The sequence below is a fragment of the Azolla caroliniana genome, unplaced genomic scaffold (assembly GCF_043228905.1).
Source record: "Azolla caroliniana isolate FFs.n. ecotype wild unplaced genomic scaffold, voAzoCaro1.0.p SCAF_3, whole genome shotgun sequence".
Classification (NCBI taxonomy): Eukaryota; Viridiplantae; Streptophyta; class Polypodiopsida; order Salviniales; family Salviniaceae; genus Azolla; species Azolla caroliniana.
In genome coordinates, this window is record NW_028230438.1 from 22,018,942 (window position 1) to 22,034,298 (window position 15,357).

Genomic DNA, 15,357 nt, shown 5'->3' on the forward strand with positions numbered 1-15,357 from the left:
ATCGAAGACTATGAAAAAGCTTGAAAATAAAGTCAATAAACAAATCTATCGTGGATTGAGACAAGCATATTGTAGTTGCCATCTTAGATATTTAACCATTCTATTCAAATTCCCTCAAGCATGTTAGGAGGCACCATTGAACTTTGTAATCTTTTGATTGACTCGAAAGGAAAATGGATGTTTACTATTTAGATGATCACATGACAACCTATGACACGATATACATAAATTATTGAGGATCCTGATGCATCGATAAGACATGCATATACACATGTCATTAAGCATTGTGATGATTGTAGTAATACATCAATAAGTTTTCAGGAAAATAATAGATCAAAAGAGGGATTGTTGCTTAGGGTCACAAAGAATACAAAAAATTGGAAAGTGTATTTGTGATAAAGGGACACAAACATGAGCAATGAGCAAAAATATGAAGATTTTATTTATACTTTCTAATATCAACAAAGTTTTATGTGGTAGTTGGCTTTGATGCTTTCCATTGAATAGTCAACTAAAGGACAAATATTCCTAGAGTATTATTTTATTTGTTGACATATCAAACCCAAAGCAATGCAAGATAGATGTTTCGTTTTTGGGAGCTATCTTGGCATGATATGGTAGTTTTATCATCTAACGATACGAACCAATTATTTATAACGCAATATTTCATCTCCGTGGAAGAGAGAAGGCCTCAAAAGCCGAAAATGCAAGCCATCCATTAAAAGCATTCGATTATCGCTATCAAATACAAGATTTTTGGTTGTGTGCAAAAAGAACTTGATGGCATAGCATCTATAAAGTGGTAGAATCTCATAATGTTTTTAAAATAAAACTCTCTCCAAACTTCAGAGAAGGTTTGACTAAGTTGTACTTGTTTTACAAATAAGACATAACATATAAGCAACCTATTGTTGAACTTTGTATTGTATTGTATTATATAATGATGTTTTGAATATTCAAAAACCCACACACTCTGGAACAATGAAAAGAGAGCAAGTCCCATCCAGAAAATGAGTGGTAAAACCAACCACCTATGGCAACATGGATAACTTGTGAGACAAGAAAGCAATAGATCTTGATTGCAATAGGGATTACCCTCGAACAAATCCTCATAATTTATCTAAATGTTATTTTCTGGTTATTGTTTTAGCCAAATATTATGGAACTCGAGTTGCCTGAATCATTGTATGAAAAAGATGATTGCATATCAATGTAGTTATAATTTTAATTATTTTCTCACAAATTTAACATAAAAGACAATGTAAAATAAACAAAATGTCTAGTGTGTGAGGTTCTTCCACGTCTCATACCATGAGACAAAAGCAATAAGTGTGTAGCTTGGGTTTGCCCATGGAAGATATAACCCTCCCTACAACTAGATGCATACAATAAGAAGGATTTCATAGTAGGGTAGAGCACACTCTTATATACCAATTAACCTTGGTCCTTAGGTATATGTCTAAACCACACCATCAAATTTGTGCTAAGTTAAGAGCCATCCATGAATTAATGGGCATATTGAATAAATTAATTTATTGCTTTTGGAATAGCACTTGAGGTTGATCAAGTGAGAGGGAGAAACCAAATTGACTCTACTAAAAATTTCCTTCATGCAACTAACATGAATGGTAAGATGAACAAGTAATGTAAGATAATAAGGTGATGACAAGTCGATCCAATTTTAGCATCATAGGAACCATAAATCTAAGGATCCAATTGTTGTACATGTGCCAATATTGACATCTTTGAGCCTTATAGAGCTCACAAAATATTGACCTAGTAAAATTTCATCTCGTGAGAATGTCTCTACCTAAGAACATTAAGTCTAAGAAAATCAAGTTAAAAAGAACTTTAGGATTGCTAAATGCCACAATTAGTTTTTGTTAATAGGTTGTTACAAACCATGAAGGTTGGTGAGGAATTTACGACGACCATGAAGTTTGCTAATATACAACCACATGAAAGCTACTAGACAACACTTAGTAGACTGAGATTGTCATATTGGGGATGCAATTAACTTTATTTTTAATTTAAAAGGAGAGATATATGAGCATGGTAGATCATGATTGCATCTTGGGATGCAATTAACTTGATTGTTAATATAAAGGGAGACACATGGGCAATGTATAGCCTCACCGCATCTAGTGGACATTGCCCAGTAGGTTACGAGATTTTATATATGGGAATGCATGTTACTCTAATTCTCTCTTATGGTTGGAAGACCCAGTTATCCACAATAAGTGTGAAATCTTGATATTGAGCATGTTTTTGTCAACCATGTGCAACGTGTCATCCTCTTTTCATGCTTTCATTTCGTTTATGTCACTCCTTTTTCAGTCGAATATATGAGCAGGTCCTTGGATAAGTATTAGGTACCTTATACTTTGGGACAATAAATGTTGAAGTGTTGGGACGATAGCAAAAGTAAACTTAGGTAGGTAGATGTCGACCAAACTTACTTTGTGAGTGATAACATTGACTGTACCCATATGGACAGACATATATAGCCCTCCCTCATCCTAGGGGTCCTACCAATGTACCCACCAGCAAGACCAAGGATAAGGATAAGGTCAATAGTTGTTCAAACAATGTATTTATGGTATAAATCTCTCAATAATTTACTCTATAGTAATCTTTTTTGTAGTTCCTCATTCAAATCACGAGTTCCTACAAGTAAACGAGAGGTGTTTAAAAAGTAAAGCATTGGACAAAGTTATTCACACGCATTGAACAAAGGGTTTGGATCTCAATACTTGGTTGACATAGGAAGTATTGTTCTTGAGCCAAAGATTAGATTATTGTTTGAGCACGGTTTAAATTGAGGTTGATGGTGAAGTGACGATAGAGGGCATGAAGTAATCATTTCATTACAGAGATTCATCAAATGTTTTTAGTATGGTATTTTCATGTGTAGTGAAGTGGACCTCACTTTATGCAACAATTTGGATGTTTGTTAATTTTGGGAATCCAAAGGAGTGGAGAATTGATCATGCATGCACTTAAAAGTTTGGCAAGTAAAACATTACTTCATGAAGAAACAAATTAATTCATGAGGTTATTAATTTGTACAAGCTTGTAAATGTGGTAGCTTTGACGGTTTCCACTTGTGACAACTAAATTGGTTTATCATTAACATTAGAATAAATCGTGTTCCCAAGTGGGTGGAGTGACCCATGTTTTTCCAAATCGTGGATTGTGTATTGTTGATAAGACAATATTCTAGCTTAAACCTTCTTCATAAAATGAGTGCGCCAAACACTAGTTTATTGAAGCTAAGTTTAGAAGAGCATTAACTATGCAAGATTGTGTTGGCATGTATGTGTTCATATCAAGGCATTTTATTCCTATTATGGACACCATATTAAGACGTCTTAGCTAAACATTAAAACCAATATATTCTCTTACTTCAAAAATTTTAACATTGTGTTTCAAAGTTGACAATATTTTGTTTAGAGAATCCTAGATTTAATTGTAAATCCTATATATGGAGACCACAAATTAGAGATGAAAAAATAGCAAAAATAACTACATGTTTTGTTTGAAAATACTTGAGTTATTTTTAGTGGAGCATTTTATTTGAGGCTAATATTCATGAGTAGTTTTCACCATACATCAAAATCACCATTAAGTTGTTTACTAATATTACACAATCTTGTACTTTAATTATAATATCTGAAATTGTTGCAAATTAGAGGTGTTGCATTCGATTACACAATGTCTTTTGTAATGGTTTTGTACATCTTTGAAATGTGTGGTCCAATGAAGATGTTATTTCTAGCATTGAATCCATGAATGTGTGCATCTAAAATTTCAATTTCAATTATGTGTGTATGTATGATGTGTGTGTGCCTTAGTGTGCCTCATGCATGTCACCAAGGTTTTATACATAAATTAAAGGATTAGGTTTTGATATATTACTAACAACGAAGCATGATGATGTAATAGCAATATAGTTGATCTCAAATAATGTAATTGAAGCAGAGTTGTGTAGACACTATGTATTTATATTAGCATTACATTATATTAAAAATTTATATGGTAGTTCAATCAAATGAGTTTTTGATAGCATAACATTGTTTATGACCTTGTATATGATCAATCCATGTATATAATATCTTATTCCTTCAAAAACACATAAAATTCGTTAATGATATGTACAATGGGTATAACACATATTGATGATAATTTCTAACGTTGCCTTTATGTAAAGTTGTTAGGTTGAAACATGAATGGTTGAAAAGAAATTGTGACTTATATAACATGAACAATAAGATATTCTTATTGAAATAACCAGTCATACATAAGTTCCTAGGGTAACATGCCATCACATGTTAAAGAACAAAGTGACCCCATTGTTTTATGAGGTATACCAAAGCATTTTGACATCCCAACTCTACTTATGACGTCACGGTTCAAATCTTAAAAAATGACTATGATGTTGGGTAAACTCATTATAATCTCTAATTTGATATCATTGTACCACTAACCATTTGCTCCTAAACATTTGGCTTTAGACATTCACTTTCCATTGTCAAAGGCTTGATTAAGATAACATTGCTCTTCTTCTTCTTTTTCCAAAAAACACTACTTCGCATTAGTTAGCTAACAAAGTACATCAAAGACCAACAAATTTCAGCAAACCTCACTCTGGCCTTCTCGCCAAAGTGACCATAGTCCCCACCTCATTTACAACAAAAGTATCCCAACAACTCCTATAACCTAGTAATAAACTTGTACCACATCTATACATATTTACAACTCATGGTCACTAATGGGAACCATTGGCAGAAACAACCATTTGGGTGCTTGGTAGTTCCATTTAGGCCTTGATGATGATCTGACCATGATAGGAGAACTACCCCATTTTAGCAGAAACTTTGACCGAGCGCTTTTTGTTGCATCAAATTCCCCCTGAATCGAGTTGTACCATCCACGGAACCAAGATACTAGCTCGAACTAGATACTTAACACCACCTTACCGCTAGGGAGCTTTTGTTGTTGAAAAACAAACTTACAACGCTTGGTCCAAATGTGCTAGACCGATAAACAAGCCACCATCACTGGACATATCTGCTCAAAAAAATCAGAGTTACTGCTAGGTCGAACTCCAGTACGTTGAAACATCATGCCACCTTGCACTATAAATCCATGATTGTGGGGGTTTAACTGTTCCGCTTAGCCTTCCCCTGTTAACTTTAGCCCCTGTAAGGACCCCCATACATCTCTCCCATTCACACTGCATGTTGCCACTATCATGAGACTTCTACTCCAAATGTTAATCGCCTATGCACAATTCCAAAAATAGTGTGGGATTGATTCCAAGGAGTGTCCACATATCTTGCAAACAACCTCTCCACCACAACATCTCAGCCACTCCCCCACCAGTACCGCTTTATGACTAAGAAACCACAACCAATGCTTTATTTTTTCTGGCATATCAAATGCCCATAGTCTCCTCCAAAACGACTTCAACAAGTCATCAGATATGCCTTTATCCCTCCAACTATTGCAAGTTAGGGCAACGCCCATTGATTTGGAACCAATGATTTGCCTTCCTAACTTAGTAATGTACTCAAAAAACCTCTCCAGTTTGTCTGTTCTTGGTTTCTACCACCACACCTCCAGTGGATCCCAATCCAAATCGCATAAGGGCTTATTGTCAAATATCAAAAGTTTACAATCAGTTTTCAGCTTCCCTCGGTCTGGGTTTACTTTCCACTTCTTACCTTCCAACACTTCCACCCGCATTGCCAACCACTAGCCATTGTTTGTCAAAGCACTTAGGTTGCCCCACAAACGATACTCATTAGATGGGCAATTGCCACGGATAATTTGTGCATCACCCTCACCTACAAACCACCCAAACCAGATCCCATCTTCTTCATTCAACCTAGCTAGACCATCAACAACGGGTCACCTTTTCCAGCCCACTAGTAAACATAGTACTGCCAGCCAAACCCTCCCTCCTCTTCATTTTGAAAACCTCCCAGTCTCTAACTAAACTAACATTGTACCCTAACATCTGCTCCCATGGCAAGTATTTTTTTTGGCCAAGCATCATATCGTCTTTGCTTCTAATCCTGGGGTTCCAAAACAATGATTTTCGGAGCTGTTCCTCCATCGTTTTTGGCTGCATTAAGACCAACCCTTTTATTAAACTTAACCAAGCCCTCATTATGGTGCGGGCCACCCTATCCTCTATGCTAGTTGATTCTTTTAACTTTAGGCCTGGACTGAACAACCACCACTTCTTTGCCATCCAAGGGCCACCATTCCTCAAACACCAAAGTTCAGCTCTGTCCCTAAGAAGCAACTTCCACAATTTTGGTCCAAGTTGTAGACTTCGCACCAAGACCTTACTGAGTAAAGCCTTACACCAGCCCAAGTCCACCTTGATTTTTTTCCATGATCAAACAACTCCACGCCACTTTAACTGACGTTGTCTCATGGTCTCTACCCGACCAAAGGAACCCTCTCACCATTGCCTTAATAGTTTTGATGCAATCTTTGCCTAACATCCAACATGCTAACAAGTGCCGCATGGTGGCCAACAAAATGTGGTTTACCACAACCACTCTACCTACAAGGGAAAACTTTACTGATGTCCATAACCAAAGCTTTTTTCTAATTTTGTCTTTCACTTGCTCTAGCTGGTGATTTTTCTTAATCTCAACTCCCACCAAAAAGCCCAAATATTTAACAACCATTCTATTAGGGACCCATTGAAAATCAGCATTAGGGCGCCAAAGCAGCCATGGGTTTGGACTTACCCAAAACCCTCTACTTTTGTTCCAATTAATTTTCCCTCCTGATGCTTTACAAAACAACTCAAATTATCTTTCAACATGTTGTAAATAAGCGTCATTGCCTTGCAGATAGAGCATAGTGTCATCTGCATACATTGAGTACAGCAAATCCTTGCACGCATGTGGGACAACTAATCCTCGTATTCCTGCATCCGGTCTATTTAAAAAGAAAGAGAATGCCTCTAAAATAAATAAATAAATAAAGACAGGGGGCCAACGGGCACCCCTACCTCACAGACCTACATAATGGAATTGGTGGGTCCCGATTGTCACGGACACACCAACCATGGACAAGGACGAAGCACGGATGACACAAGGTTACCATTGATAAGGCTACAAACGTGGAACTGGAAATGACGAGGCTAGGAACTCTAGAAGTTGTGAGTAACTAGAGAGCATGAAGACAAATATGAAGATCAAGTAGACAATATGGCATGAAACGAGGAAAACTAGATTGATATGTCAATGATTGGTGTTGAATCCCTTGAAAGGGACTAAGGAGGTTACAAGTATTTATACTGCGAGTTGAAGTACATGCATTACAATATTCTGGAGAATATTTGGGAGAATATTCTAGTCTAGAAAATTCTAGTCTAAGAACCCTCTAGAACTTTCTAGGTCTAGAACTTTCTGAAAACTCCCATAACTTGAAATAGATAATCTAGTAATAATATACTAAGATATATATAACATGACCATGTATTTGAATGTGTTGGTTAGAACATAACACTTGACTATATACAAGAGGTGAAGAGTTCAAATCTTGACATGACTATTGTGACTCATGTCCATGACATTATCCTCCCCTTTATGATCGCCTTTTCGGAAGCGTGGTGTAGGGGTGAGTTGAAGAGAAAACCAGAGTAGGTTGAGGAGTGTGACACCGATGCCCTAACACCAACATCCTACTCAAGTTTCCTTTGTAAAGGGACAACGCAGGTGATATCCATTATGAGGGCACTCCCAACCTCTCCATGACTTTGTCTAAAAAAGGCCACTATACTCTGGCATATGCCTTCTCGAAGTCAAGCATGAGACATGCAATATGTTGATTGGTTTTCTTTGCCAAGGCAATCACCTCCCAAAAGGTCAACACATTATCAATTATACATCTATTTTCCATTAATCCTGTTTGTCCAACATTAATTAGCGCATGCAAGTGGGGTTTGACCCTCTTGGCCAAAAAATATTAGCAAAAATCTTATCAATTGTATTGAACAACGTAATCGGTCTCTATTACCTGACATCTGTTATTATACCATGTACCTTAGGAATTAGAAATATCAGCCCCTCAAAATGCTCAGGTAAGCACACAACATCCCATACCTCATTTAGAGCAACAAATCAAGTCAACATTAATCACTTCCAAAAAAAATTCAAAAAATCTTTTGATAATCCGTCAACGCCTGGACAAGACGTGCTACATATACTTGCCAAAGCGTCTGGCACCTCCTCTTCCAAGAATGGCCCTGACAAATTAACTTGTACAACCTCTGAAATTCTTGGTTGCATTCCCTCCCGTACAAGTTATGCCAGTGAAGGCTAGTCGGGGATACTATAACTAGATGAGCGTAGCCCACTATAGTGAGTTGTGACCGCCTCCATGATCTCTGATACATCCTCCGACAATGAACCATCCTCCTTAATGAACCATCCTCCTTAATCACCTCTCATTCCTTAGACCTCTCAATTCTATTTTTAGTCTCTTCATGCAAATACATTGAAGTTTCAATAATCTTTCCTCGAAGATTATCCAGTGCGCCACAACCTCCTGGATTATTTTCCTATATACTCCTAATCTTCCTTCCCACCTCTGCATCCTCAAAGAGTTTATTGCTAATCCTCAAGTTGCAGTCCCATTTTTGCTTCCTCTAGTGGACCAACGTAATCTTAATCGGCATATGATCAGAGTAAGCCCGAACATTCGATGATTTCAACAAGGCTGCCATATTTTTCCAGTTCCGAGCTTAGGTATATTCTGTCTATGCGAGACATACAAAAACCATTGATATTGCAACTTGATCTTGAGAAGCTTAGCGAGCTCCAAGGCTTTTTTAGTACATACCAAGCATCTTTCACTCCCATTTTGGCCATCAGCAAATCCCATGCAACTAACTCTGACCCCTCCACCACCGTATGCATGCCCCCCACCTTGTTCTCTGTGTGCAAAGTCATGTTAAAATCCTCTGCGAGGATCCATGCATTTGCAGTCAGCACACCATCGGCCAATTGCCTCCAAAAAAGGGCTCGCAACGCTGACAAATTGGGCGCATACACATTTATTATTCCAATGATACATTGTTGCCATCTGATAGTCACATATGGCAAGTCCCTCCACTATGGTGTCCTGGCCCACAACAATAATATCCAGATTATTCTTGATAGATGTACAAACACCCCCTTTTTTACCATGCTCACCCTGAGTTGGGGACCAAAAAGTATGCAAATTCCCCGCAAGAGGATTCCCAATACTCAAGATTCTGTTCGCACTAAAATGGTGCTCTTGTAAGAGCAAAATGTCTGGGATCCCCTTAAAGCTTGGGGATTTGAACTCTTGACGGAGGTTCTTCCTCTCCATCATGCATTTTGATAAATTATCCATTTCGATGCATGATTGTTTATTTGTTAGTGTGTATGTTCTTACATTCTTATGCTACTATTTGTAAGCTTGTCATCTAGAACTACAAACACAAAAACCATAGTTGCAACAATGATAGGATTTTGGGGAGAGAATGCAAACTTCGAAGCATAAACTCTAAATGTGGTCAATATTTTCTCAACCTACCAATGGTGATATAGGTGTATATTTATCAATATGATGTATGTACTCACAATATCTATGTTGCAAGCACCATCTTCTTCATCCTCATCACTATGAAAGAAATTGTGAGAGAAATATTGATAACTTTGGAAAAAAGTATCTCAATATCAATCATGCCATGTTCTAATGATGAGGATGACCATTAGCCGATGTTATGTTATTCAAACACTAATTTCACCATCCAAGGTGCAAATATAGCTTCCATTCCCATGCTTGGGCATTTGTGGATATCATCATTTTTGAATTGTCAGAGATACATTGGTATAATAGGCTATCACATAGGAACTCACATGCATTGTATGGAGCACAAAAATTCAAGTACATTTTATAAAAACATTGGCAATATTTTGGTAATTAAAAAAGCATAAGGGTATTCCTATAAATATTTGATAAGTTTGGGCATAAGGGTATTCTCATCGGGAATCTTATTGTTGTGATGGTCATGAATGTTTTAATTAATGTTACCAATACTAAAACCCGTGAAAAAAGGGAATTTTTCAAAATACATATCACTCACTTTGGTATTTTTCTAATTTTAGTTATCTAATTTAAATTGGTAGAGAATGCATGGTTGATTCCTGAACATAGAGTGGAAGAGTATAATGATCACGATGGGAAGATATGTCATGGATGTTTCAAGATTGTATCATGCATGGGTCATGACTCGTGGAAGAATATAATGATCATGATGGGTAGATAAGTCATGGATGTTTTAAGATTGTATCATGCATGGGTCATGACTCACAAAGCAATTGCCATGATGCATGACCCATGGATGTAGCGGAACATGGATCATGGATGATTCATGCATATCGCATTATAATGGAAAGGGACAAAAAACAATTAAAATCGTTCCAACTAGGATGAAAGTATTGCTTTCCTGGAAAGATGACATATTGAGAATTACGAAGTGTGTTTATTGCTTGGTTACCAATTGAATCCCACCTTGGTAGGGTTCTGTTATACCCCAACATGAATTTGATACGGTGGTAGGTGTAGAAAAACCACATAGTTAATAGTTGCACAACAACTATGTCATATCGTTGGACCAAAATATTGTCTGAGATTGAACCACACAAGGAAAGAAAACCCATCCAAGTAAGAATATCTCATCCATTGAGCATGTCATTCATTTTAGCCTCCATTAGTGATTGTACATGTGCTTACTCGTTACTAATTCTTATTCGCCCTTGGGTTATATGAAGTTTGCTAAGCACAAGAGTTTATGTGCATGCAATATTATTCTACAAACTACCAAGACTTTACATTTCTAAAAAGTGTGTCATTCCATTCAGCTTGTAAAAGAAGCATTAGCCATATCCAACCACAATGTCATTAAGGATCCTCTAACACCTAGTATATCCAACTAATCAAGGTACCATGAGGAGGCAACAACATGATGACCATGAATCGTGACAATGTGAAGGTTGTTCCATGATCTTCCAATCATGTGAAATGCTACTATTGGTTGTTTATGTGCATTTTGCACTTATTGACATGTTTATTGGTTAATCATAATGTTTGATGATGCTAGATATTATTTCATTAGGTCGCGATGAAAAAAGAGAAGTATTTTGTGTCACTTAGCATGGATCCAACCTAAGGTACAACTTATGATTATCAACATTTTAGGTGCAAACAAAATTTTCCCATGTTTAAAATAATTAAGAAAAGTCTTTGGATAAACATACAAGAGTCTTGATTGTCACATTTCACAAATTGTTGTTTTTTTCCAGCAAGAGAGGATATGATATCTTTTCTCAATAGAGCCAATCATGTTTCACATTGAATTATTCGCAAACCATGGGTTGAAGTTGACATCCCGGAAATAAGTTTGTGTAGCTGGGCGTTAGGCCTAAGTAGAAAAATATATGTGGTATCACAATATGCCACACATCTAAGGGCAAGGAAGGTGTGCACAATTGCAACATATGGATCCAAATTTGTCGTTAGACTGGACCACACAAAGAACATAACATCTAGGACCATCTAATTCTTTGAGCTTTCCTTTGATGATTATTAGGTCTTATCCATTTCTACCCTTATATGTCAATTGGACATGATTTATTTCCGCTACTTGACAAAAAAAGAGGACAAGTTTTAAATTTGTTTGTTTCAATAATGGGGCACGAGAATCAATGTCAAGGATTAAGATATGTATATGTTTCAAAATGGGGGGCTATTTTAGCACGTATACATATTACAAGCATAATTCATCAGAAAAAAAGGCGTTAGATGATATATATGCTATATTATGCTCATTTTTATACCCAAAAAGGAATCGATTGCATTCCTTTAGTGAAAAAATATGACAAAGGCATATTGCAATTATTAATTCCAATTCAACAAATGACACAATATATGCACATGTCTAGTTGTATTGATATGCCTATGTATGTTTGAAGACACGATGCATTCATCCATATACACTTTTTTTAGCAATGCGTTGTATTGTCAGTAGAAACACTGAAGTGAGGTGAAAACCGAGAAATGAAATTTTACAACATGTGATTGTAACAACTTAAAAAAAAAAAAGCATAAATATGCCCTCTCTACCATGTCATGAGAGACGTGACAAACATACAAGAGAAAAGGATTATATGAGGGTAAATGTAAATAAATGGTATGGTTCGGGAGTTGCTTACCCAAACTAATGATATAACTCGGCACCAAATTCGTGCCAAGAAAGATGGCAACAAGCACAAGATTCCATGGTAAAAAGGAAAGAACTAGAAAAACTTTCAAATTTAATAAGCATGGAATGGTAAGTGTAAACAACAGAGAACTTGCTCCAAGATGCATGTTGCAAGGGGACACATTACTTGGTAGATGAAAATGGTTTTGATTTGTTTGCTTAGACCACTTCCTAGTGGGCAAAGAAATTTTCGTTCATTGTAACGACACACCATCATGCAAGATCCTAAGTAGGCTTTGCTAGAGAAATAGACATTATTTCAAAGACATTGATTTCTTTTGCATCTCATTGGTCTCGTTGTTTTCCATCAAACCAGTGACTTTTACTATAACACAAATCATCACAAAATATATGTAACTGTGATTGGATTTTAATACTACATATACTTTTTAAATCGATAGAGTATGGTGACACCAAGTAGAATTTGAAAAGAACTGACAATCCCCCTCCATCATGTTTTGTCTAATAACATAGGTACATGGATATGGTCCAATACAATGAATTGGTAAGTCTCTTGTAACCATGCCACATGCACATGTGACGCCTCCCAAAACCATACCTTAACTTAATGTTGTGAAGCATACCACACACAAACAAGATGGATGCGCCTACAAAGTTTTTAATGTTTCATGGACACACTAAATACTAGTACGCCAGTAACTTGGTGGTAGGACATTCACAATATTTATAAGTTATGTCATGATAATTTTGCAACAACCTAGATGTTAAACTGCTTTTCTTGCTTATTGCATCACGTAACTATAGATTCATATTCACCTGCCACCCTCTTTTCGGTGTAGGCCCCAAGAGCCGACTCGTACGAGGCCACATTGAAGGGCATTGCCTTGGATATAGGTAGCTTCTTACATTAAGTTAGGCCGCAAGGCAATGTAAGTGGCTCATCTTCTTTGGCTTGATCGGAGGAAGTCTCCCCGATGTGTGTATAAATTTCCTTATAGACTCTATGTAATAATCCTTCCTAACTAATGGGAAAGTAGCTTTACTTTGAAAAAAAAAAAAAAACTATAGATTCATATATCAATGACCTTAAGCTTAACTACTCAAATTTGAAAGATTTGGGGAAATTATTGCTTTTTGGGAAAGATTTAAACATGCAAATTAATTTACCTACCTAAAGGTTATTTATGCCCATAAAATTGGTGAATAGGCTTACTTAGATATATTTCAGGCTAATAGGCACAAAACAAAATAGTCACAAATATAAGAAACTTTTTTTTTTTTCCAAAAAAAGATATTACATTAGTATTAGAAAACGCCATAAGGCTAAACATACAACTTTACAAGATATACCACCGATCCCCTATGTTTTTCTAAATTCTAACCATCGGCTTAAATAAACGCTTTGGTGTTGAGTAGAACCACTCCACCTTATCAAAACGCCGTCTATAAAATATACCTATGTCCCAAATGGCATGAAACTCCACACGCCTAAGCTCCACTTGATGCATATTACCTTTTATACTATCCAAAATCCCTTTGAGATTATGCACAATCTCTATCCAAATATAAGAAACTTTTTAGTTTAGTCACTATGTTTAGCAATTGTTTGGTGTTTAATCCACCAATATTATTGACCTCGGGGTTTTGAACCATGAAAGAATTGTCTTAGAAATGTAGGATATGTACATAATTCAAGTTAGAAACAAGAACTTGTTAAAAAACATTTCACTCAATGAGTTTGTCTTATGTTGTAATAAAGTTTGTGATGTATAGGTTAATAGCTTATTATAGTTTAATAGTTCTTGACCTTGAGACGTTATTATTGTTTCCATTGTACTACGTCGTCGTTCTCGTTGAACTAATTTCTTAATACACACACACACACCTCTCAATGAACTATGCTTAATAATGTTTTTTTTTTTTTCCAAAAAAAATACTGCTTCGCATTAGTTAGCAAACAAAATTACATCATAGAACTCTCAAAATTCCTCTCAACAGCCCTCACTCTGGCCTTCCCACCAAAGCGGACTCTTTTGTACATACGCTTAATAATGTTAATATATCTTTATGAAAATCATGGTCTACAACCTCTTTTGTAAGTTTTGGAGGTCATACAACGTGTATATGGTGGTGATTGGTTTGTTAAACCACCTCTTACATGAGTTTGGTCATGGATTTGCATTTACTTCGCATGAGAAATTCAAAATGAAAGGATGAAGAAATTAGTGATTTGTTAGTATTGGTTCCCCTATGAATTATGATTTCATCAAACAAGTATCAATGAGAGCATGAGTTGAGCAATTCCTTTAACCAACTTACATGCATATCCAAGTATTCATTCATATTGTTTTAAATGTACTCATTGATAGTGTTCACTTGTTCGAGAAAAAGTTGCCCATACTCACTAAGAAGCTGATCCAATTTATTCATTTGGTTGGTTGGAAAGATTTGCAAAAGGAACAAAATCATAGGAATTATACGCACGAGGTTTCTAAACATCCCTTTACCTTTCTACAAGGAAAACCTTTGTAGATCAATAAAGAACAAAAAACCCGAAATTTGCTTGACGTAGGCTAGCGGTGAGGAAAGCGTAAAAATGAATTTGATGAACAACAAGAAGTTTGGAGCACAATGTCTTCCTACAACTTAGGAATTGGATTAAATATATTCAAGACAATATTACGTTTGTTACTTTATTTTCTATTAAACGTTGATGTTACGACCATGGACCATGAAGGCTTCGTGACTATCGAGAGTTTTAATTCAAATATAACACAATTTTTCTAGGGACTATAAAATAAATGTTTTGGCAAAAAAGGTGAGCTTTAGTTTCAAACCCTATGAGGTGAACACATAATTTATGTACCTACATATCCCAACATAGTTTTAGTGAATACAAAAGTAACAAGCCAATAGTTGATATCACTGTATTCACGATAAGGATGCAACTCGCAAGTTCAAGTGGTGTGGTCAATGATCTATGCAAATTTCTTTAGATGGGTGGGGACCATGTTTGGTATTAAGGCTAAGGCTAGGTCATGATGACAACTTGAACAAAAAAAGGAAAAAGCTTA